The sequence below is a fragment of the Manis javanica genome, chromosome 1 (genome assembly GCF_040802235.1).
Source record: "Manis javanica isolate MJ-LG chromosome 1, MJ_LKY, whole genome shotgun sequence".
Taxonomy (NCBI): domain Eukaryota; kingdom Metazoa; phylum Chordata; class Mammalia; order Pholidota; family Manidae; genus Manis; species Manis javanica.
The window spans coordinates 68,688,470-68,713,679 of record NC_133156.1 but is presented as its reverse complement, the minus strand read 5'-3'; positions in this window follow the sequence as shown (position 1 = coordinate 68,713,679).

Genomic DNA, 25,210 nt, shown 5'->3' with positions numbered 1-25,210 from the left:
TTTACCACTCACATTATCCTACTAATTGAAGTCAAATGAGTAGGACTCATGCTGCCTTTGGTACTGTGATGTGTATAGTTCTTGTGTTTGATTGCTAATCCAGAGAACTCATGGATGTGACAGTATGATGTGCTAAGAGCTTAGCTAGCCAACAGAAAAATGGTACACAATGTATAAAACACTCTTCTGAAATCCAGTTCAATGAAAGATAGTGTTTAAGGCTTCCTGAATGAATTACTGCCTGGTAAGATGCTGCTATAAAAGCAGTGAAACCATTAACATAGACAGTAGAGATGCTGGGCTGGAATGCTTTTATTATGCCAATTTAATGTTTGTGATTATACTGCACAGATTCAGCCCTTCATAAGCTCATTTCTATGGCAACAGGGAAATGTTGAAAGCCCATAGCATATAACTAAGACTTTTGAAAATTCTGACTAGTTTAAAGAATATGTTATCTTCTTTTAATGAACAAATTGTGAGAAATTGAAAATTACTGAATAACACATGAAGCAGAAGATCTGACACCTTATAGTTAAGCCTGCTGAAAGCCTTATTTGATAGCTTATTAAATGCAGCTGGTATACTTAAAAGTAAGACTAGAGGGGAAAAAAAGAGTCTGTAAATGCTTTAGTCCAAATAAGCCTTTAACACTTTGGTGATAGGAAGGAAATGCAGCCAGTCTTCCTGCTGGAATTTGCTTTTAGGATTCCCTTACAGTTTTGGAATGGGATATTGTGAGATGCAGCACAGATTTCAATAACAAATAAACAAACAGAAGATAACCTATGGAAACTTTTAATAATCTGTTAGCCTTGTAAATGCTTTCTTCAGAAATTAACTTTGGGGACTTTGGAATTATTTTCTTATAACAAGGGTGAATCGATTATTGAATGGTTGAAAGCACACAATGCATATTGATCTGTTCATGCGAAGCCACTCTCTCCCAGCAGGTACCTTGCTGCCTGCAACATATTTTTAAGTAGGATTACTTCTCATTAAATTACAGTGACCTGAAGCAATGGTCAACGAAAGTGAAATTGCCTCAGTTCATTCTGGTTTGGAGAACTGCCACAAACTTTCTTTCAATGGCTTGCTTTCTGTGGTGGAAGTTGACCTGAAGGATATACATGGATACCCGCTTTAATGTCTGGATGTTAGCCAAGCTAAATCCCAAATGTTATAGTATGACTGACACTTAAATATGGCCAAAATTTTATATCATACTGACAAATAGTTTTAAGCAATCTTTATTAATTTTATTTTTAATCAAATTGCTGATATTTTGTGTAGCAATGTATGGGCTACTGATGCAAGAGGTTAGAATTCAATTTTTGTCATATAGACTATGTAAGGCAATCTTTTACAAAACAAAGTATCTTCCTTGATTTTATAAACTAAGGGAAATTTTTTTTCCTTTTTAAAAAAATATATGACAGAGAAAGTGTTTATGTACAGGCAGTCACCCTAAAAGAATGGCCCAGGATATTAATGGAAATATCTGGGTTAGATGATCATAAGAGGGTAGGAAGGGATATAATGTGAATGTGCTAACGTTTTCCCAAGTTTTGTATTATTTGTGTGGTCATTCTTGACCTTTGGAAAGAAAGATTATAAATGTTTTTTTACACTCTTCCTGTCTATAGATTATTATTCCGAGATTTAATTTATATTTAAACTTCACAATCTTTCATAATTTCTGCCTTCCTAATCCATTTGCTGATAAAATAGGCATTTGGCATATGTATTAAATTTTTCTCTGAGAAATCCAGGGCCCAGGTTATGATAATTTTGGCCTCCCCATAATATTCTTTACACAATGAAGATTTGTTATTGGTAGAAAAATTATGTAATCTCTTTGTTTCACTTGAGAAATTGTGGCCAGCCACAAAAACTCCTGTGGTAAAGTGTCAGGACTATGTGGTCAGCCACAGGATCTGATTTGCTTTCCTTTTGACCATAATGTAATGTGCTGCTGTTTACACTTCCAGAACCACTTTTAGTTCCAGGTATTCTTTCTCTGAAGTTCCAGTTCTTGCCAAATGTCTTCAATCTGGTGTGAATCTAACTGCTATATGTCTACTTGACTTATTGTACTCTTTGGAGACTCAACGGCTTCTTCACTATTTATTTAGTTAAGCCCTTGGGGCTCCAGGCTGGGATGGGTACTAGCTTGGAGTTCCTGGATGCACACTAGTGACCTGACTATCCAGGTATGGTGTAAGTGTTTCCATGTTTTTGCTGTGTCTGTACTATTTCTTACTCTCAGGATGAGCCTAATTTTTCCCTGGCAGGTCTGTAATAGGACCTTTAGCACCCTGCTAACCATCCTATTTAGAGGGGCAACCTCCCTCTTCACTGCCTCTAGCATTCCCTACTGTGTTACTTGGCGTTGATGTCCTGTATAGCACTTCCCATCTGAAACACTATGCATCTAATTATAGATTTATTTATTGTTGGTTTCCTTCCACTTAGTTCCTTTAAGAGAGAGACTTCTTTACTGCCTTTTCTCCTGTGCCTAGAACATCACCTGGTATAAGTGTTAAGTAAGCATTAGTTGAGCTACTGACTAAACTCTTGAAGGGCAGTGTTTTGAGAGTTAAGAGCCTAGGCACGGTCTCATCTCTGCTATTAGTAACACTCATTGACAGTAAGGCTGCCTTCAACTGTGATTCAGGGGTCTTTGTGGAAGGTATAAAGATGGGAGACCAAACTGTGTTCTTGAGTGTTTTGAAAATGTTATCTCATAGGTATTTTGGCTTAACAGTTTCATGTTTGTTCTCATCGACCCCTTCTGATAATTTAGATGTGCATAAATAGGTATTGTCTTCCAAAGAAACAAGACATAGTGGGAGGCAAAGACTGATTTCTAAGGAGAAGGATGTTGTCATTTGGAGAGTAATGTTAACTCATGTAGGTGAGTAAGAGCATATGAAAGAGCTTTGCTGTATTCCTGGTGCCAAGCTAAACTCCCCAACATCTGTTGTCCAAGACTGCAATTATTGTTTGGGCACAAAATATCAATGGATTGTGACCTTCGTAATGCAATGTTTGGAAAACTTAGCAGTTCTTTTACTCTAAGTCCCAGTAGAAACTAGCTTCTGGTAGTGGGTTCCATGCAGATTTTCTGTTGAGGAGATAAATAACATGACCACTTATGAGAAAGAACTGTCAACACAAAAGGGAGATTATTGCTCAATCAGGGTGAATTTAAGGATGGGAATTTAAAACGCAACAAATAATGTCAGCTGTTTAGGAATAATTGGTCAAATGGAACATTCAGACTCACTTGAACAATTTTAGATCATGTGTCATAATTTCATCTCAAAAGTTAAATGTTGTAAACCCCTGTGAATTTTAAAGTCTAGTAAATAACCCCCTAATCCCCCCAAAAAAGAGGAAACCTGAGCTGGTTAGACTATAAAAGGATGTTAGAAAATGAAAGTGCACTTGGGGATATGAGCAGATGTGATGTTCCACAAAATACCTGAAATCAATGATCCTGACTTCCTCTATGCTGCTCATCAGTTTCTTCTTGAAATTGTGTTGCTTCCCTTCCTGAAATTCTTCCCTTCCTGACTTTCTTACCCAAATCTTACCTATATTGAAAGTATTTTTTCCTCCAGGAAACCTTCCCTGTCCAATTTACATTGAGAAATCTTCTATAAAATGTGGGATACTTTATATTTACATATCATATCTAAACTGTAGTTATCTCATTCCTCAGTAAGGTTTTAAGTAAGTATGAGGCACGGACCACCATAGCTTTTCTTCTCCTTTTTTTCTCCTTTTCCTTCTTTTTCTTCTTCTTTTATTTCATTTGATTGCTGATGCAGAGATAGAATTGAGTATTTTTTTTTTCGTTTGATTTTTTTTTAAAGCCACCCAACACATTTTATTGACTGTCATTTCCTGAAAACAAAGCCAGACAAGGACAGCAAGAGAAATAACATGTACATGATCCCACATATGAACAAGAAAGCAAAAATCCTAAATAAAATGTTAACAAATTAAATCCAGCAGTGTATTAAAAGAATAATTCATCAAGCCTAAGAGGATTTATCTCAGCATTGCTAAGATGGTTCAGCATTAAAATATGTATCAATTTAACTTATAATATCAATAAATTAAAAACATGATTATCTTAATAAATTCAATACCTATTAATGATATAAAAGAAAAAAATCTCCTTGTAAACTAGAAAACAGCCTTCATTTGACACATTGTTTGTTTTTTTTTTTAACAAAAAGAATTGTGTTTTTTAATGGTGTAGGTTAATTGGACCAACATAGGCAAAACATAATTAATCTTGACAAAAATTTCATTTTATACTAATGTTAACAGAATTGAGTATATTTTTAAGGTGCTTAATACAGTTTCTAGCACATATGGTCCATTTGAAAGGAGTCACACAGAATTGGCTTTTAATTAATTTTCTACTACCTACTAGTTCTTTGAACTTTGGCTGATTTCTTCTATTTATTTTTTAGGGACCTCTTTAAATGATATTCATTTTGGTGTTGTTATGAAATTAAACTTGATAATGTATGGAACCTGACTGACATACAGAATGTCCTCATCCATGTCCAGTATCTACTTCTCATCTTATTTTACTCACTTGCCTTTTTGTGATGACATTGATTATTTGTTTGTGTCATGAAAACTTGTATGGCAATTCCTAAGTGAAAATTTTATATGGTGCTATCTTGAGGTGTTTGGAGAAATAAGAAATAAAAAGAACATTAGTCAAGTAAATGGCCATTTGGGGGGTATTAAATATTTTTCTTTCTTTTCAGTTTCCTCACTTTTCTTTCCTCCTCCCTTCCTCCTTCACTTGCTTGCCTTCCTTTCAAAGGCCTATATATCCAGAAATAAAAAGCAATTAAAAACCTGTAATATAGTGGTTTATAAATTGCATACAAAGTGTACAAATGTAATTCAATTTTATGACATTTCAGACAAAAAATAAGAGTATTTCATCACTCCAGTTTGACAAACAGGAGTCAGTATGCACATAATAAGTTCTTTTAATTAAAAAGGATATTCTCCAAAAACTCATGACTGTAAATTTGAAACTATACCTGGCTCTGATTAGGTATCTCATGCTATCATTCAAATTTTTATCTAATTCTAATGGTTTAACTTGGTATTTCTTTCCTACATTTCCCACTGATGATTTATATTTCTGGTAATGTACAATATTAATATCAATTTTCCTAAACTGAATCTAATTTTATTTCTTTCCCATATTTCTTGTCACTCAGGTCCATTTGTCTAGTTTCTCTGTCTTGAAATCTGCAACACCATTTAATTTATCAGAAACTGAAAATTTCACAATCTTTCTTCCAAACCATAACTTGATGGTGTTAAATGAGAAGGATTCATTTTCAGTCCTTTAATCCCTTCCCCAATGGGCTCTATTTTCATTATTATTTACCTGTATTTATAGCCCTCAAAATAGCTTTTATTCTCAAATATAATAAATTAATGGAGGCCAATCTAAATTAAATTTTTAATAAAATTTTCTGATACACAAATAAAATATTGCCAGAATCAGAATGTATTATGTCTATGGTAATTTCTTTACCGTTTTTAAAAATCAAAATTAAAATGTGAAGGAATTGAGGTTTTCTCGCATAATGCGCCATGTTTCTTTGTTCTTTTAATCATTTTTTAATATTTTTTCAATTTTTCTGTTGCTTTTTTTCCCTCTAGCATTCTGTTGGATCACTCCAGAACAAGAGTTTTGTGAACTAGAAAATATGGATAAGATTAGCCTAGCTACTTGCTTTATTTCAATCTTGAGCAATATACCACCTTTCTTGAGAAAAATTTATTTGGTTGATTTTTATAATTACTTTAGTATGAGAGAGAAATCCGTATACTTTTGGGACACTAAAATAACCTTTAGTACTTTATGAAATGTGTTTTTAATTACTGAATTTTTTCCAACTTTGATGATAATGCTTATTTCTAAACTTTTCTTATGTTCATATAAATAGATTTGTGTTTACTATTGATCCCATGACCTAATTTTTCTCTCTGGGCCTTTTATTTTTGAGAAAGAAGATGCTATTTCAAAATATCTAAGGAGCAAATTAAACTTTAAGAAAATTTTCTAGCATTAAAATTTTAATTGCACCCAAAGTCTTTTCTGTTTGGTCAACCATTGGGATAATTTTGCCAAGCTCTTTTTTATTACTTTTTAATTGGCACCTAAAAAATATTGCCATCTGAAACTGTCATCCTTCTCTCAGACTTAATATATATGCTTAAGAGTAATTGTAAAATCCCAACTCAAAGTACTTTGGAGTCTGCTTCCTATACCAACAAGCTCTAATGGAAATAAAATATCTGGGTAGGCTACGCAGGAATGATTTAAGTGTAAAGATGGTCACTGACCTTAGTCTTGCTTTATGAATAGATCTATCATTTTCATTACTGCATGGTGGATTTTAATTACTATTTGCCCTTACCATTATTGATTATTTTTTCATTTGGCTTCTTTTGGCACACATTTAAGGAAATGTTACTTAGGAAGCAAAGCACTTTTAGGACATTGTGATCTTTAATAATACAAATAAGAACTATTTAATCAGAGATTTATAATCAGAGATTGCTTTGAATTTCTTAATTCCTTGATATAAATGGGTGCTTGCCTATATGTAACAAAAACGATTTTACTCAGAGCTAGTTTTATTCAAAATTTAAAATTAAAATGATTTTTCCTTATGGCTTATAACCTCTACTTAAATTATTCCTTTTGGATGTTTAACAACTTAGTAAACAGGTACTGGGAGTGTTCATTTTTTTGTATCCAGTTGTTCTGGCAAAGATTCCAGATTGTTCCAAAATTTTCTTTTCTGCAAGAATACAACTTTCCTGTATTATGTATTGTGTTCCCTGAACCTCGCTAAAATAGATTGTATTAAATTATATGATCTAATTTATGTTAATCTCTAAACTAGCTCATATGCTGTAAACTTCTCCCCAAATAGTCCTTCCATGTCTTACCAGTAGGGAGAATTTCAGAAAGCTTGACTTAATGGTAAAAGAGGTAAATTTGATCATGTTGATATATATTGTGTCTCCCACATCATGTGCATCCTTATCTGCCTATTTTTCCCATAAGTAAGATTAGTTCTGTTGAGTAGACTTCAGTGTTAAGGGCTCATCTGGGTTAACTGAACCTGATCATGTTTATCTCATGAGATTTTAATTGGTTTGATATAAGTATGATGCATTATGCATTTAACCCCAAATTAGTGATAATCTATCAATAAAGTACAATATAGTTATTGATTGCATTTATCATATTTTAACATACTAGCAACTCCGTAACTACTTCTAAAATTTTAAAATTTAAAATTTAATATACTTTTGAATAGGTAATCATTTACATGGCTCATTCAAAGACCGTAAAACAATAGTAAAATTTTCCCTTAAACCAGTGTTTCTCAGCTACCTGATTTTTCTCCATACAGGCAAACAAAGTTATCTTTTTATTTAAATATTTACAGAAATGTTGTATGCATATATAAGCAAGCACATACACAGAGACACACCCTTGTTTATCTTTTTTAAAACAATGGTAAAATACTATAGTTGTACATATCAGAGATTATTATTTTATACTAGTACATAAAAATCTTGGTTGTCTTTCTACTCTAGATGCAATATATGGATATGCCACAGTTTATTTAACTAATCCTTTATTAATGGATATTTAGTTTTTTCCAAACTTATTCTGAAGGAAACAACCCTACTTTGAATAATGGTATATATGTTATTTGCATCTGAGTTGAAATCAGTAACTGCTGAGTTAATATTTTATTCTTATGTAGTAATATTTGGTGCCTTGACTTACTCATTGTAGGTAAGTTCAATTTTCCTGTTATTAAATCAAATTATAAGCATTTCCAATTAAAATGAAATTTTTGTCACTGAAAACAAAGGGAAGTTATACTTTTACTGAAATACCTTTAAAGAATGAAGTGTTATATGGTTAATTTAGTTACATTTAAGAAAAAGTGAAACCCATTCAATGCTGGATTTTACCTATTCAGCTAGTGTAGCATGAATACATGAAAGGAAGAGGTTTACAGGACAATTTTCTGTAGTAAACCAAAGAATCAATGAAGGGGGAAAAAGCTTTTCTTCATAGTTTAAAGCCAAATACAGTAGTTATCAATCTGGATATAGCAAAGTTTTTGTTTTTTTTTTCTTCCCACGCTTGGTATTTACTGTGAGAAAGAAAAGCAGACACTCTTTTGGGGCTGATTACATTATGGATACAGGGACGAAATCCCAACCTCCCTCTTCCTAGAATGACATTTTCACCTCCTCACGCAGTGCACACCTGTGCCTTGCTGGCAGTTGTACTCAGTGGGAAGTCACACATCACATGGCTCCAGTAAGAGAGGAAATTAGTTTCTTGTAATATGTGTCCTTTCAGATGACACTTGGTGTTTCCTAAGGAAGATCTGCAAACTAAATAAGTAAAAAGTCAGAAGAGAAACTTTAAACAAAATTCAGTGCAAAAAGGTCTGGCATGGTGGGTACAGATCTGTATGCCATGGGTAATGGAATCATAATGACTTTAGTAAATGTTCATGTCTCAGTTTATTTAAATTTTAATATCAATTCAAGGAAGAAAGCTTTAGAGTAAAATTATGTATACTAACCCTGCACTTTGCATGAATTTTCAGGCTGGCTCAGCTGAATAATAGGATGTTGGCAGTGCATTCATTTGCCATATGAGTTCAACATTGTCTTCCCCTGCCACACTCCATGCCCACCCCTCCCTGGAAATGTTGTGCAGCTGTGTGTCTTTTCCATTGTAAGACTGAGTTTTCTTCTAAAGTCAATTTTTTTTTGGACCTTAGAACTCTTACTTTGCTGGATATTTTTTGTCTTCCCAGATGTTTAACTTTCTTTTCATTTTTGTCTTAACAGTTATTGTTAGCTACTACTTTTAATCTCTCTGTCCTATTTATGACTTTGTTTTACATGTTTTACTATTTGGACTATGATTTGCTTGAATGTGTTCTGTTACCTCCTTAATACAGTTAATGTCTGTATTACCGCATTTATGTATTTATTTTGTCAAATTGGATTACTCAAAAAGCAGATTAGAGGTATGATTAGAGCAAAAATAAGGAAGAGAAATGATTCAGAATTTCATTTGAAATCAAGGATAATTCACAAATAAACATAAAAGTAGTCATGAGAATCAGAATTTTGGTTGGAATTACATACACTCACTTTATGAATTAATATTGTTTTTATCTGAAATTATATCCAGGAGAACACCAAGGCTCTTCTGACACTTAGGGTCTTTAATAATGTTTAAATTATTGTTAATTTTCAAATTTTATTGTTAAAAATAATGTTTAAAAATATAAAATAATGTTAAAAAATCTGCTAGGCTTTCTCCCAACCAGTATTTCCTCTTCTTCTCAAATCCTCACATATTTTTCTCTTTTTCAGGCTATGTTACCCTTTTCATGGCATGTTGTGTCTTGACAGCAAAGAGTCATAGTCCTGAAATATTGATTGATTTTAGGGGTTGGCAAATGACAGTCCATAAGCCAAATCCAGTTATCTGCCTGTTTTTGTATGGACTGCCTGCTAAGAAGAGTTTTATACTTTTTAATGGTAAAAAAAGTCAAAAGATGTGTAGTATTTCATGACAAAAACAATTATATGGAATTAGGAGATTCTACTAACAGGAAGATGGACTAAATGAACTTTTATGTATTCGTCCTGCTGCGTATATGTAAAAATATTTCATATAAAACAAAACAAACCCTGAAAAGATAGAGAGAAAAAGCAGACCAAGTAGGGTCCTTGGGACCCAAGAAATAACACCGTGATGAATTTCTTCAGTTTTATTTTTGCCTCAAATAAACTACACTTGGAGCTGAAGGAGCCAGAAACCTGGAAATGCCAATGGTCAGAGAGCAACAACAGTCGCCTAATCCTCTAACCAAACACCAGGAAAGGGACTGCCTCCCAAGACAGGAAACTTTAGACAATAACTAATATTCTGCAGCCAAATACCACAGAAAAATCTGTCGTCCAACTCCCAACCCTGCCAGCAAAGACCAAGTACAAAACACAAGGCTATAATGAGGCACCCCAACCTCAGAGAAGGATGAATGGAGGACCAGGCTTTCACCACCGCCCAGAGGTGGTGGGTCTCCACTTTCATCCCCTAGCATCTGTGGAAATCATGTGGGGAGCCTGGACCTTTATTCAGCAGCATCCGCCTCTCCACTGGTGTATCAGAGGAGGCTTAGTGGACACTCAGGACTTCCGCCAGTGCCCAGGTGTGATAAGGACACTTCCCACTGACCCATGGTGTCAGTGGAGGCACTCCTCCTCCTCCCAGCCATGGTGGTATTAGTGGAGGCCTACTGAGGAGGCAGAATTCCCATCTTTGCCAGTACTGTCAAGGAACACCTACCTCCTGCCCTCAGGTATCAGTGGATGTCAAGTGAAGAACCTGGACTTCCACCTTCACCTCACAATAATGAGGTGGTGGTAGCCCAGTTCCTTTGTTGGAGCATTGTCAGAAAAAAGCAGGTTAAAATAGAGGTTTTAGAATGCATCTGGAATCTCATAACATAATACTGAAAATGTCTGGTTTCCGATTGAAAATTTCTGTTTGAATGAAAAAAGAAAATCCATAGATATCCACACCAAGATGACAAAAATTTTATAATTTTCTTACAAAGATTTTAAAATACTTTGTCATCATAAAAATACTTTGATGAGCAATCATAAGCACAGTTTAAATAAATATAAGAACAGGAAGTCTCAACAATGAAATAGAAATTCTCAGCAAGGCAATACAAGATATGAAGAACCAAATGGAAATTTTAAGACTAAAAAATATAATAGCTGACATAAAAAAAAAATTCAGTGGGAGGACTCTAGAGCAGAAAAGAAAGGTCAGGGGAAAGAATTAGTAAACACAGATACAGAACAAGAAGAATTACCCAATCTAAACAGCAGAGGTAAAACTCACTGAAAAAAATAAACAGAGCCCCGGGACATGTGGGAATACGACAAGTGATCTAACATTTATGTCACTGGAGTCCGTTCAGAAATAGAGGAGAAAAGGGGTCGAGCTAAAAATGTATTCAAAGAAGTAATGGCTGAAATCTTTCTAAATATGTTAGAAGTTAGACAAGAAGTTGTTCAAAGCCCAAACCCAAAGAAACTTACACTGACACAATAGCAAACTTCTGAAAATTAAAGACGAAAAATTCTTGAAAGTAATCAGAGAGAAATGACTCCTTAATAATAGGGATAAACAATTCAAATGACAGGGTGTAACTCATCAGAAACCATGGAGGTCAGAAGGAAATAACATCCAAATAAAGTAACAAAACTGTTAGTTTGATTTTGTAGATCATATGAACATTAGTATATTGAGATCAGATATATTATAGTCCTAAATGTGTATGCACCAAACCACAGGGCTACAAAGTATGTAAAGCCAAAAATGATTAAATGTAAAGAAGTCATAGACAAATCCAAAATTATAGTTAGAGACATCAACACCCTTGTGTTTGTTTCCTAAGGATTCCGTAAGAAAGTGCTCACAAATTTCGTAGCTTAAAACAACAGAAATTTATCCTCTCTCAATTTGGAAAGCCAGAAGTCTGAAATCAGGGTATTTGCGCAGTTATTAGTTTTTTCTCGAGGTTCCTAAGGTAGAATCTGTCTCATGTCTCTCTCCTAGCTTCTGGTGGAGTGCCAGAAACTCTTGGTATTCTTTAACTTACAGATACACCACTATAATCTCTACTTCCATTTTCATATAGCCTCTTGTTCTGGCTCTTTGTCTCTATCTGCCTTTCTGTAATAAGGACCCCTATTACTGAATTTCTTACTCATATAAGGTTACATTCACTTCTTCTGGGTGAAGATACATTTTTGAGGTTAACATTTAATTCATTGCAACTCCCATATCAGCAACTGATAGAGCAAATAGATAGAAAATTTACAAGGATAAAATAACTCAAAAACAATGTCAATATAATCAGCATTTGCAGAACATACACCAAACAACAGTAGAATAGGCATTCTTTTCAAGTGTCCACATAACATATACCAAGATAGACCACTTTCTCGTGTAAAACAAACCTGAACAAATTTAGAGGGATTGAACTCATACAGATTTGTTCTCTTACCACAATAGAATTAAACTAAACATTAGTAACATAAAGAAAATTTTGAAACACTTGGAAACACAGTTCTAAATGACACACTTCTGTATAATTATGGGTGAAGGAGAGTCTCAAGGGAAATTAAAAAAGGAAACACTGAATAAAGTGAATATTAAAATACAATAAACAAATTTGTGGGACATAGCTAAGGCAGCTCTGAGGAGGACATTTATGACACTAAATGTTTAAATTTATAAATAAGCAGAAAAATATCATATTAATAATCCAAGATCCCATGTTAAGAACCTAGAATAAGATGGCCAAGTTAAATCCAAAATAATAAGAAGAAAAGAAATAATAAACATAAGAACAGAAATCAAGAAAATTGAAAACAAAAACAATTGGGTATATCAATGAAACAAAAAACTGGCTTTTTGAAAAGATCAATTAAATTGACAGACCTCTAGCAAGACTGACAATAGAAAAAGAGAAAAGACAAAACTTACCACTATCAGGAATGAAATAGGGGCTATCATGATAGTTCAGATATCAAAAAGATAATGAAGAGATACTGTATATACATGAATTTGATAGCTTAAGATGATTCCTCAATTTCTCAAAAAGCAGAAACTTGCACAACTTACCCTACATAAAATAGAAATTTGAGTATCCCTATAAATATTAAGGAAATAAAGTTAGTAATTCAAAACTCCTAAAATTAAATATCTAATCCCAGATGCTCTCACTGGGGAATTCTTCCAGAAGTTTAAAGAATTAATGCCATTTTTTACACAATCTCTTTTAGAAAATAGAAGAGGGAGAACATTTCCTAATTTGATGTATGAAGCTAGTAGTACCTTGATACCAAAATCAAAGGCAGTTAAAAAGAAAGGAGGAGAACTATAGACTTATATCCGTGCCATGGGATACTACTAAAACATAAAAAAGAGCAAATGTAACACATGCAAAAATTTAGATGAATCTCCAGAAAAGTATGCTAATTAAAAAGAGTCAATCCCCAAAATCGTATGATTCCATCTGCATAGCATTCTTGAAATGGCAAAATTTTAGAAATGGAGAGTAGATTAGTAGTTGCTAGGTGTTAAAAAGGAGTGTGGGTGGGTGTGACTATAAGAGGACAACAGGAGGGTTCCTAAGGTAATGGGGATATTTTTTATCCTGACTATCAATATCAAAATCCTGGTTGTTATAATGTACTATAGTTTTACCCCATGTTACCATTTAGGAAATAGGGTTAAGGGTATGATGTCCCTGTATTATTGCTTATAACTTCAGTGACTCTACTATTAACTCAAAATAAATAGTGTAAGAAATTAAGGAAATTCGAATTTCAGTGTTCATTATTCACTTGGCGTAAGTATTGGCTGTATATGCTTTTGTGATAAAACAGCAGAGTTAATAATTGTGACAGAGACTTTCTGGCCTGTAAAGTCTAGAGTATTTACAATCTGGGTCTTTATAGAAAAGTTTGTCAAACCCTGACCTATATGATGAACTTCCTTCATCTCTGCTTTGCAGCTGTCTTTTTTGCTGAGAGTTCTTAATATTTTCCTGGTGGCTCAGTCCTTCCCCAGACATGCCAGCTGATGCTTCTTAAGGCTGGGAACGAAATGCATTCCTGGTCTTTTCACTGGGCTGCAACTTTACTTTGAGTTTAGTCTAGAGCTCACCTTGTGCGGTACATCTGGAAACTCATCTTTTGTTTTATTCTTAAGGACAAGCCTTTAAATTGTACCCCATTTCCAATGTGTGATTGCTGCATGTCTCTCTTGAGAATATTTGTTTGTTTCTTTGTCTTTGAAAAATGGGTAGTATCTTGTTTTGGATTTGTTTGTTCAACAAATATTTATTAAATGATTATTATGCCAGGCCCTAGAAATTTAGGATCAATTAGGCAGATAATTTTAACTCTTACATAATAAATTATAGTGGAAGAAACAGGCAGCATACAACTTAACAAATAAACAAGATGATTTTAGGTAATAAAAAATGTTGTGAAGAAAATAAACCAGTGTGAGAAGATAGTAATGGGTGGTATGGGTGCTTGGACTTAGACTTGCGGCAGAGATGTTCCGTCTGAGGAGGGGACTTTGTGCACTCTATCAAAAAAGAGAACTAGCAAGAGATCTTGGAGAAGAGCATCTCAAGCCTTTTTTATTACAGTTACCAAAGGCCTTAGATGTTGTTTGCTTGTAGAGCTTAGCTTGTTTGAGCAATGGAAATGTGGTCGGTGTGGCTGGTGTGCAGTGCATGGTGTAAGAGGTAAATTTGGAGAGGCAGCAAAAGCCAGATCAGCTGGGCCCTATAGGCCATGATGACAATCAGTGTAGATTTAACATAAATGCAGAAAAGCCATTGGGAAATTTTAAACAGAGGAATAATATGAACTGGTTTATGTTTTTAAAAGATCCTGTTGACTGCTTTATGGAGAATGAAAAACTTGAAGCAATAAAATTAGTAAAGTCACTCATAGTAGTTCAGCCAAGAGATGATGTCTGCCTATAGCTCTTCAGATTGAATAAATTAAAAGTACATGTTAAATTAATAAAGGAGGAGCAGGATAGAGGAATGAAAGTAAGCATTAAAAATTGTTAATTATTTCAAAAGCTCTTCATGGGAGCAAGAATGTGAATAATGAAGTCTTAGTTCCTTGGTCATTTGATCAGTTGAGGGCTCAGTGTCCTGGGAAATTAAAAGAAGAGGAAAATTCATACTATCATCAAATATTAAGGATCACTTCCAGAGTAGTGAGGTTTATCTGTATATATGTAGACAGATAGATAAATAGATAGATATACAGATATCTATATAGATAGATATATGTATGCATACACACATATATATGTACACGTGTGTGTATGTGTGTGTGTGAGTATATGTATATGAAGAGAGAGAGAGAGAGATTGAGATTGAGGGAGAGATTGATTTTTAAGGAATTGGTATATACATATGGAAGCTTGAAAGTTCCAGTCTGCAGAATAAGCAGGCTGTCAGGCTAGAAAGTCAGGGAACAGTGAATATGGATGGCTGTTTGAGTAAACTGCAGGCAGAATTCCTTCATTAAGAGAGGTCAGTCTTCAACTGATTGGGTAAGGCCCGCCTACATTATAGAGGGTCATTTGCTTTACTCAAAGTCTACTGATTTAAATGCTAATAAAAAAATACCTATATGGCAACATCCAGATGTGTTTGGCTAAATATCTCTGCACTGTGGCTTAACCAAGCTGACACATAAGATTAAACATCATACTATGGAAATTAGATTCTAGATATTACAAACCTAAAGAGACCATGTAGGTCAAAGCATAGGAATCTCAGCATTAATAGGTGGAGATAGATGACTAGTGACTAGAGTGACACACCTTGACTTTTGATCTGCACAAGTCTTGTCATAACCCCTGCTGAGGTTATGGAGATGATAACCAAGATTAGATTTATCAGCTCTCTGGAGAGATGAAGGCTTGGAGTTGGAATTAAGTTAATCCAAAGAAATTAAGAAACGTGGTTTATTTTCCATGTTCCATCTATGGCCTAAGTGTCAAACATCAAGCAGAATGCCAAAGAGGGTAAGACTAGTTCACAAGGTTGTTTTTAATTTATGAGAAAACATCCATTTAAGAATTAAAAGGCACAGGTAATACTGCTGTCATTTATGCTGCTAGAATTAGGGTAGGGGAAGCCTTTCTTATTTCTTCATCTAGTCAAATTTGGCTCCTGTTTCTTCTGTGAGACTTAGAGCAGTTGAGAGGCAGAAAGTAAGAAAGACCACTATTAGAGTCTTTTGTGATTAATTTTCAGAGTTCTCCTTACAACAAATAAGCATCAATCATCTCCTATTTGTAAAACACTGGGCTAAGTGCTCAGGGCAACACAAAGGGATCATTTTTGTGCTGAAGGAATTAACACTGCAGGTAGAGGTGAATTCAGTGAATTCAAGAGGCAGTGTAGCTATTGGCCACCTTGTCTTTTAGGTCAGACCAATAGGGGTTACAAGTGCCCACTTAAACTAATTACCAGCTGTATGTCCTTGAGCAAGTAACTTATTTTCTTTCAGACCATCTTCTGATCTCTAAAATGGCAATAATATGATTAATTCACATATATTTCAGTTAAGATGTTTTCAAAAGTAAAAGGTCAGATAATAATTCCATATAATCAATATTATGTTTGAAAATATCCCATCACTTATGAAATACTGCATTAACAGTTTTGTGTGTAGATAAAACTGTACAGTACATCTTATACGCAAATTTGACAATCACTAAACTGAACTAAATGAAAGAATAAAGGAAAAGTCTGTATGCAAATATCTGGGCATTCAACCATTTGTCATTTCAAATGACTATCAACAGCCAGTGAAAAATGGGAAGTTAGGTAGAGAATTGTTAAAGGTTCAGCTTGCTTAAAGGGATTTCTCCATATTAAGTCTATTTAATTACAATTTGTATACTTACAGTTTTTTTTGAGAATTACATTGAATAGTGTAATAGTTACATTTTTTAAGGGGTTGAGGGAGAGGAGATCTGGAAATATGCTCTAAAGCAAGCAAGTCTAATTGCAACTGCAGTGTTGTAGAATTCTTGTGTGTAATAAATATGGTAACTGTTGTTATTTGATTTATATGTTGTAGAAGTAATTTGATTATCAAAAGTTATTAGCTTTTTTTCAGCCTTAAATTCTCTGATTTTAAACATCTTTTAAAGTGTAATGTGATTGATTTTGACACTTTCCACAACTGTTCAGAGTATTCTGAGAGAGGAAAAAATTGTGCCCAGTTTGGAAGCCAGGAAGAGCCTCATGGAAAGAGAATGTTTGAGAAGGATGCTTGAAGATTGAGTGATTTTGGATAGCTGAAGAGAGTGATTTTGGCAGCCACCTTTTGTTAAATACGCTAGTCATTCCTCTCCCACTCTAACCCTTCCCGATTTACTTGCTGGCAGAGCCCTGACTCCCACAACAGACCAGAAGCTCACTTTCCTAGTTTCCTTGCAGCTAGGCATAAACATGTAATACAGTACTGGCCAGTGAGCTTTAAGTGGTGGCTACTGGATACCTTCTAGGAAATCTTTCCTCCCTTATTATCAGAAAGAAAGGAGAGAGGTGGAGAAATATTGAGAGAGAGAGAAAACTACATTTCTCCATAAGCACAAAAATAATAGAAAATATTTATATAATGCTATGTGCCTGTTACTATTTTAAGATTTTTATAGTTTTTCATATTAGAATATTAAGTCCTTACTTTACATATATTAAGTTATTAAATCTTAGATACTATTTTTATATGCACATTATAGATGAACAGAGTAAAACTCAAGAGAATTTATGTACATTCTGGAGGTCACAAAGCAGAAGTAGATTTTGAATTCAAGCAGTTTAATTCCAGCAGCTGTGGTCTTGACTCTTAGGCTGTATAATGAATCCTAACAGACTGGTGATGATACACTTGAAAGAAGGAAAGCACAGGTTCCTTGAAAATTTTTGTAACACAAAAATAGCCAAAACATGAAACTGGGTTCCTCTGCATTTATACTATTTTGAAATATTTAAGGTCTTTATTGTTTAACTCATAGTTAGATGGAATTTCTATTACTTGCAAGTAATAAAAGATAATCTATGGATTTCTTATATGGTATGGGAGATAGTGTATCACAGGCAGAGAGAGAGCAGAGTGAACAAGTTCAAGGTTGGGTTGGCTCTACTGAATAGCTCCTAACCTCCATTTGCTGCACCAGAGTCCATATGATGGAGTTGTAGGCAGTGAGTCTAGAAATACACATGAGCCCTAAGGTAACAGTGTCTAATTCCAATTTTCACTAACTTTAGGCAGTATTGGGAGTATCTTTTTAAGGTCGGTGATCTTGGGAGCAATAAATTAAAACATTGCTTTAGGGAAAACAAGCAAGTAATACAGAAGGTCTTTTCCAGGGCTGTAAATGAAGCAGCAATTGTATTTCATAAACGTGGCTAGAAACAATTTGTATGACATCTGTAATTGAATATTTATCTCTGGCCCTGAATTCTAGTTAGATCTTTGCAAACCCCTCAGAAAAATCTGTGCTAGGAATATGTGCTGCCCTTAATGTTTGCATGGAGTATTAGATTTCTCACTATTATTTCTTTAATCTATTGCAAATGTTTTGGAGCAAAATTACTTCCATAATCAAATCCTCAAATCCTCTCTCTTAGAAACCGTGTAATGCACTGCTTTGTAGGTCCCCTGTCTAATGCAACACTACAGCAAAGGCTCTAAATCAAACCTATGCTCCACTTTTGTCCTCCCATTTTGCAGGGACTGAAAGATGGAGTACATGTATTACCAAGATTGGCTGTTTTCTTTTTAACATTGCCTCTATTCTCCTGATAGTAGAACATTCTTTTAATGCCAGAGGCAGTGCAGTATAAAAAATATATGGGCTTTGATTTAAACAAAACTAATTTCAAATCTGGCTCTAAATGTTTCTATTTTATGTCCTTGAATAAGTTCTGCTAAGGACTGAGTTCTGCTAAGGACGTTAAGCCTCAGTTTCTTATCTATTAAATGGGATTAACAGTTCTTCCTTTGCAGGGCTGTTATGAGGAACAAATAAACCAATGTATGTGTTCAGTAAATGGTATGCTTCATTTCCTCTTTTATGATTCTTGATGAATAAGCAGAGGTGATTATTAAGGTATTTTGGAAAATATCCTGGTAATCTTAAAGATTATTTAGGATTATTCAGAGAAAAAGGAATTAAAAATCATTTTGAAACTCTTTAAATGTTATTTTATATTATAGTTCAGTATCAAGTGTTAGCTTCTTTTGGAACTCTGTACTTTGTTCTTTTAGATCCTTATATTATATTGATTTGCAAAGAACTTAAACCGTAATTTTTATTTTTGAAGAATAAATGTTTCTGCTGTACTTATTTGCTGCCTGCTTATGTTATCAACAGGATAGTCACTTCAAATGGTAGCAAGATGGAAAACAAAATGAAACATGGAGGGCATTCATTGCAACCCATTCGCACTAATTAGTTCTTTGAAGAACAAAGATTTTATCATAGGTTCTCAAGCAAATTCTTACTAAATTTGAATTTATGCCTATAAATTAATAGTCCCAGATTTTCACTTTGTTTTGACATAAGGGAACCATGACATTTAACAGCGACCCACCTGTAAGAGTATGATAAAGAAATCAGGCAGTTGATCAAATGAAAATCAGCCACTGAGTCCTAAGTCTGATTTACTCCGATACTCACTTTTAGATTGATTTTCTTGGGTTTCTCTTTGTCTGGAAATTCCAACTGTATCTACTGAAAGCAGATGCTTTAACAGTTCTGAACTTAAGGCTACTCTGAGCGCAGAAGTTCAGAACTGGGGAGACTCACAGGCAAAGGTATGAAATCAATAAATATAAACATATCCAGTACAAATGTTCTCAATAATGTAATATTTTCATTGGAGTGATAATTTCTAAAGAGAACAACAAAACTGAAATAATCCTTGGAAATTTATAACAGTGTTGTTAGTAACTACACTAGTTGGGGTGAGGATTTAGTAATGTATATAACTATTGAATCTCTATCTTATATATTGAAACCAATATAATTTGGTACATCAACTATACTTAGATAAAAACATTAAAAAAAATAAAACAGTGTCATAAGTTCCTGCTAAATAAATATTGATTTGACTTTGATATTAAATATCTAAAATTGGTTTCACCATGTTTTATTCAGAGCTGAATTTATCTCAGGTTTAAGTAAGTTGCTGTTAAATGTAGTATCTCTAGAGTAGTGATGATGGAAGGAAAATGTTAAAAACCCATTCACTTCAAACTTTAAAAAATTCTAGGTAGAGGGTTATCATCCCTGTATCTTCCCTTAAACATCCAGAAGAATTATAGATGCACTATGAAGATATAAGAAAGCTTCTAAAAAGCATTTTAGATTCAGCAAACTAAAGGGCTGGAAACAGATTGTCTGATCCAAGCATTCATTTAACAGAAGCAGAGACTGAGGCCCTGAAGTGACTTATGCTGAATGACAACAATGCCAGGTGTTAGAAAGATTATACAATCCAATTAAACAAGCAATAACTGTCATCAAATTAGTTATATATAAACATCAATTGTAGGGAGAAATGTGAAAGGCTATGGTCTTTCAGATGTACTTGACAGAGAAAAGAGAAGATATGACAAGATAAAAAGAGGAGAGATGACAAACATGTGAAGAGATGCTTCACATAAAATGTCATCAGAAAAATGCAAATTAAAACACGATGCCACTATACACCTATCTGAATGCCCCAAATTTGAAACACTGGCAACACCAAATACTGACAAGGGTGTGGAGCAACAGGAACTCTCATTCATTTCTGATGGGAATGTAAAATGGTGCAGCCACTTCACAAGACAGTTTGGCAGTTTCTTAGAAAAATAATCATACACTTACCATGTGATCCAGCAATTGCACATTTCCCCAGGGGAGGTGAAAACTTAAGTCCACACAAAAATGTGCACATGAATATTTATAGCAGCTTTATTCATAATTTCCAAAACATGGAAGCAACCATGAGTCCTTCAGTAGGTAATAGATAAATAAACTATGGTACATCTAGACACTAGGATATTATTATTAAGCACTAAAAAGAAGTGAGTTATCAAGTCACAAAAGATATGGGGGTATCTTCAATGAATCTTACTAAGTGAAAGGAGTCAATCTGAAAAAGTTGCATGTTATATTATTCCAACTATAGGACATTCCAGAAAAGGCATTACGATGGAAATAGTAAAACACAGGTTGCCAGGGGTTGGGCAGTGGGCAGAAAAAGGAGGGATGGATAGATGGAACCAAGAGAATATTTAGGGCAGTGAAAATACTTTTTATGATACTATAATGATATATACATGACATTATACATTTGTCCAAACCTGTAAAATTATATGACACCAAGAATGAATCCTAAGGTAAACTGTGGATTTGGGGTGATTATAATGTGTCAACATAGGTTTGTCAGTTGTAAGAGATGGTAGGGGATGCTCTGAGAACCATCTGGTTGGGGATGCTGATAGTGGAAGAGGCTGTGTATGTGTGGGGGAAGGAGGTATATGGAAAATCTCTGTACTTCTCCATTTTGCTATGAACCTAAAACTTCTCTAAAAAACAGTCCTTAAAAAACAACAAAAAAGGAGGATAGCAAAGTTTGAGAGAGATAGTGATTATTCTGATCCAGATTATCTTGGTGGAGTTAGTAGTGAGCTCAGTCCAATCAAAAGGTATTACCGTTTTCACTCCTATAATTTGTCAAAGAAAAATTGCACCAGACAAGTTGAACTGGCTTTATTCAAGTCTACTGTAATAGGGATTGAGGTTATTGCAGTAGTGGGGAGAGTGAATTCAGTTCTGCTGAAACAAAGGGGGAAGAGTTTACAAACATGGGTGAATTATTGGAAAAGTCCTGGAGGACATTGGCCAGTGTGATTAGGTCATCTGCGTTTGCTCATTGTTGCTTATCAAAGTTAGGCTCCCACCTTCCTGCAAAGACTTGGAGATAGGGGTCTTTGATGATTACATCTCAAAGGGATGGTTCTCAGGCCTAGAGGGAAACATCCTTGGGTTGCTAGCAGCTTAGAGAAGCTTTGTATCTCAGAGACAGAGAAAGAATTTACAATGGTGAGGTTTCTACAGAAAACACTTTAAGAAAAGGGAGATTGGGGAATATATACAGAAAGACCCCTGTTTAAAGTGTAATCAAGCTAAGGGGAATGCTAAGGCTGTCTTGGTCTGATTCTACTATAAGTATCATTTTGTCCATATTCACATATGACTTTACAGTTGTCTAGATGTGTCATGTAATCCCCATAAAATGGCATCACCACCATTTTTCAGAAGAATTGGATGCTCAGGGAAATATGTGTTTTACCCAGAGTCTCACAAGGAGAACTTGAAGGAAGTTGCATTTAGGTTTTTGACTCTTAGCCTAGTACTTATTCTACTGTGTTAGCTTCTTATTTTAAATAACAACTAATATTTGGGTAGTATTTTCAGTTCCTATAGCACTTAGATGTAGGTTATCCAATTTGCTTTTCACACTGAGGCAGAGGTAGAGAGGCTATAATTATCTTCAATTATAAATCAAGTAATTGGAACTCGAAGAAATTAAATGACTTTCCAAATAATGAGATTGGAATCCAGATCTCCTGATCCCATTAACTAGTTAATTAAATGCATATTTAGACAAATACCCAATATGTGTCAAGCTTTATGTCAAGCGCTAGGGATTCAAAAGGAATCAAAGTGTCTGTCCTCAAGGAACTTTCATCCTAATGAGAATGAAAGGAAATAAATAGAACAAGATAATGACAGGCAGTGATGAGGGTGTTGATGGATAGCATAATCTGTCAGGGTGGGCAGTATTTACATCTTTGGTTAAGGTGTTTGGGGAAGGCTACTCTGAGGAGTAGGCACTGGAGTTGAGGACTGGTATAATAAAATTCCTAATAGAGAGTCCAGAATCCAGTCCTTTATAAATATGACAAAGCATCCTTTTGAGGTACTATTTTTTTTATTCCAAAGTTATAAATGGAGGAACTGTTCCCTCTATTGCACAGAGAATTTAAGTAAATTGACCAACATCACACAGCTGGGAACTGGCAGAGCCAGGAACACAATATACACTCAGGCAGTCTCTGTTCTTAATGTACTACATGCTGCTGGCTGCTGGGGGTACAGGAGGAAGGCTGGTATGCTGAAGCTTAATTAGAAGGTAGGACTACAGATAAAGCTAGGGAAAAAAGGGGCGCAAGAGTCAGAGCACTCAGGGCTTGTGAGCCATTGGAAGGAGCTGGAATTTCATTCTACAAACTATGGGACTCCACTAGAATGTTTTCAGCAGGGAAGTCATGAAATCTCACTTAACTACATCACATCAAACATCAAGGATTCATTTCCCCTAATGTTTGATTATTTATATTCAGGAACTGCTCGTAAGGCCAGCTAGCATCAGCCTCTACCTATAAAAATAGCTAAATGAGGGGAGAAAGGAAATGGGTATGGTTGGGAAGAGGTGGTGCTAAAGCTATACCATCCACTATTATATGGAACCCTCCATTGAAACAGGTGGGTGTATGATAGTATCTATATTGACAGATACCTGTGTCCTGCCAACATGGGAGAGCTCCATGGGCTATAAACGGTGGTCATTGCATTTAATACACCTGCTGTCACTCCTTATCATTGGAGGCATCATTCTGGATATTTTTCAACAAGCACCTTTATGCCTTATTATTCAAAGTAGTTGGCATGTTGATCCGCAGATTTATGCCTTTTTGAAGAGACCATGTTTATTATTAGTGTGTTTAGAAAAAAATATCATGGTCAAAGTATGTGAAGATAACAATCTGCCTGCATAGGAGATTCAGGAGGAGAATCACACTTCTTCATCAACTCTTGGATCTTAGGTCAATATTTGGTATGTACTTGGGAAAGAATGTGATGGATGTGTTAGAAGTTAATGGGAATAAAAAAATTAAACCAAATGATATGACCTGGAGTCTTAAAAATAAAGGTTTAATTTTTTCAGCAGTTTGCATTATAGATTTTATAATCCTTTTAACATCTTGAAAATAGAAGAACTTGTACAGAGATTTAGTGACTTTCAAGTCAAGCAAATTAGTAGATGAATGGAGATCATAAAAGAGTATCTTTTCCTAGTGGAAAAGGCTGAGATGAACAAAGACCCTTAAGATCAAAACTCTAAAAAGATTAAGCCAATTGAGTTCCAATCAGCATACTTTTCTGTAGGCAGAAGAATATTTTCAGGAGTGTTCAATGAGGTTTTTTTTAATGATATCTGAGTGATGAAGTGACTGTAATACTCTTACAATATGGGGAGACAAGCTGACTGCTCTTCTCTCCCTCATTATTCGCAGCGCTTACTTCAGTACAGTTGGTGGTCTTGTTACAAGCAGAAGGGCCCACTCAGCGTATCCGGTGTTAGGTATTTTCTATGTACAAAGTTGCACCTGGGGAAGCTTGAAGATGAATGCACTGAGAGCTCTGAGTGTCACAGGGTGGCGCTTACATGAGCGCCAGCGTGAGCACATTTCTTCCTGGGAGTACACATTCTTTTCCCTTTCTCCCTGGACTGTGGCAGAAAGTCTTCGCATGAATATGTAGGTGGGTACTGTCTTTACTTAATAAATCTGTCTTCTAGGGTGTCTGTTTGGTAAAGGCTCTCAGAATCTCCAGTGTGCCAGACATGCAGCTCTTCTCCTTTCCTTGCCGACTAAACTGTGCAATGTGCCTTCTGACATTTGCTGGTGAGAGTAGCTTTGGCAGAGTTGTTAAACAAAGAGAGAAGACAAATTCTGTGTCACTTAAAATGCATCAACATTTTAATTGTTTTAGTTCATTTTCTGTTCAAATAGTTTTGGGTGGAAATCCTGGACATTTATTTTGCTCTGGGGTTTCTTGGTGCTTAGTACATCCATTTGGCCCTGTTTCTCTTTGGTGTGATTTCATGTTTATAAATTATTGCTTTTTCCCTTTGTAATAAGACACAGGACAAGATACTAGGCAGGAGGGGAGAATAATTACCATTACTGTTCACAGGGAACCAGAAATATGAGGAAGCTATCTTGCTTCCTTGGAGCACTTGGGGGTGAACTACTATAATTTGGAAGCATTTTGTGAATTTGCAAAGATCTTCAATACTGACTATAGTTTACCACGTTAAGTTCTTATTGATTTTTAGTGATTTCAAATTCTTGAGGCTTAGCTTAGCATGCGCTTCTGAGCTTTTTAATTAGATCTGCATATACAAGTCCAAAGTGTTGGTGGAACTTTTATGAATTGTTTTAAAATTGGGAGAAAGAAAAAGAAAGAAGCACTTTATCCTTTTATTTGGTGGTCATTTTCCTTATGGAGATTGAGGTGAATACAAATGGGAATTTTACTCATTTGTTAGAATATTTTGAATTCCCTTTATAATACTGGGTCTTGATGTCATTCCACTGTAAGTGTTAGGGT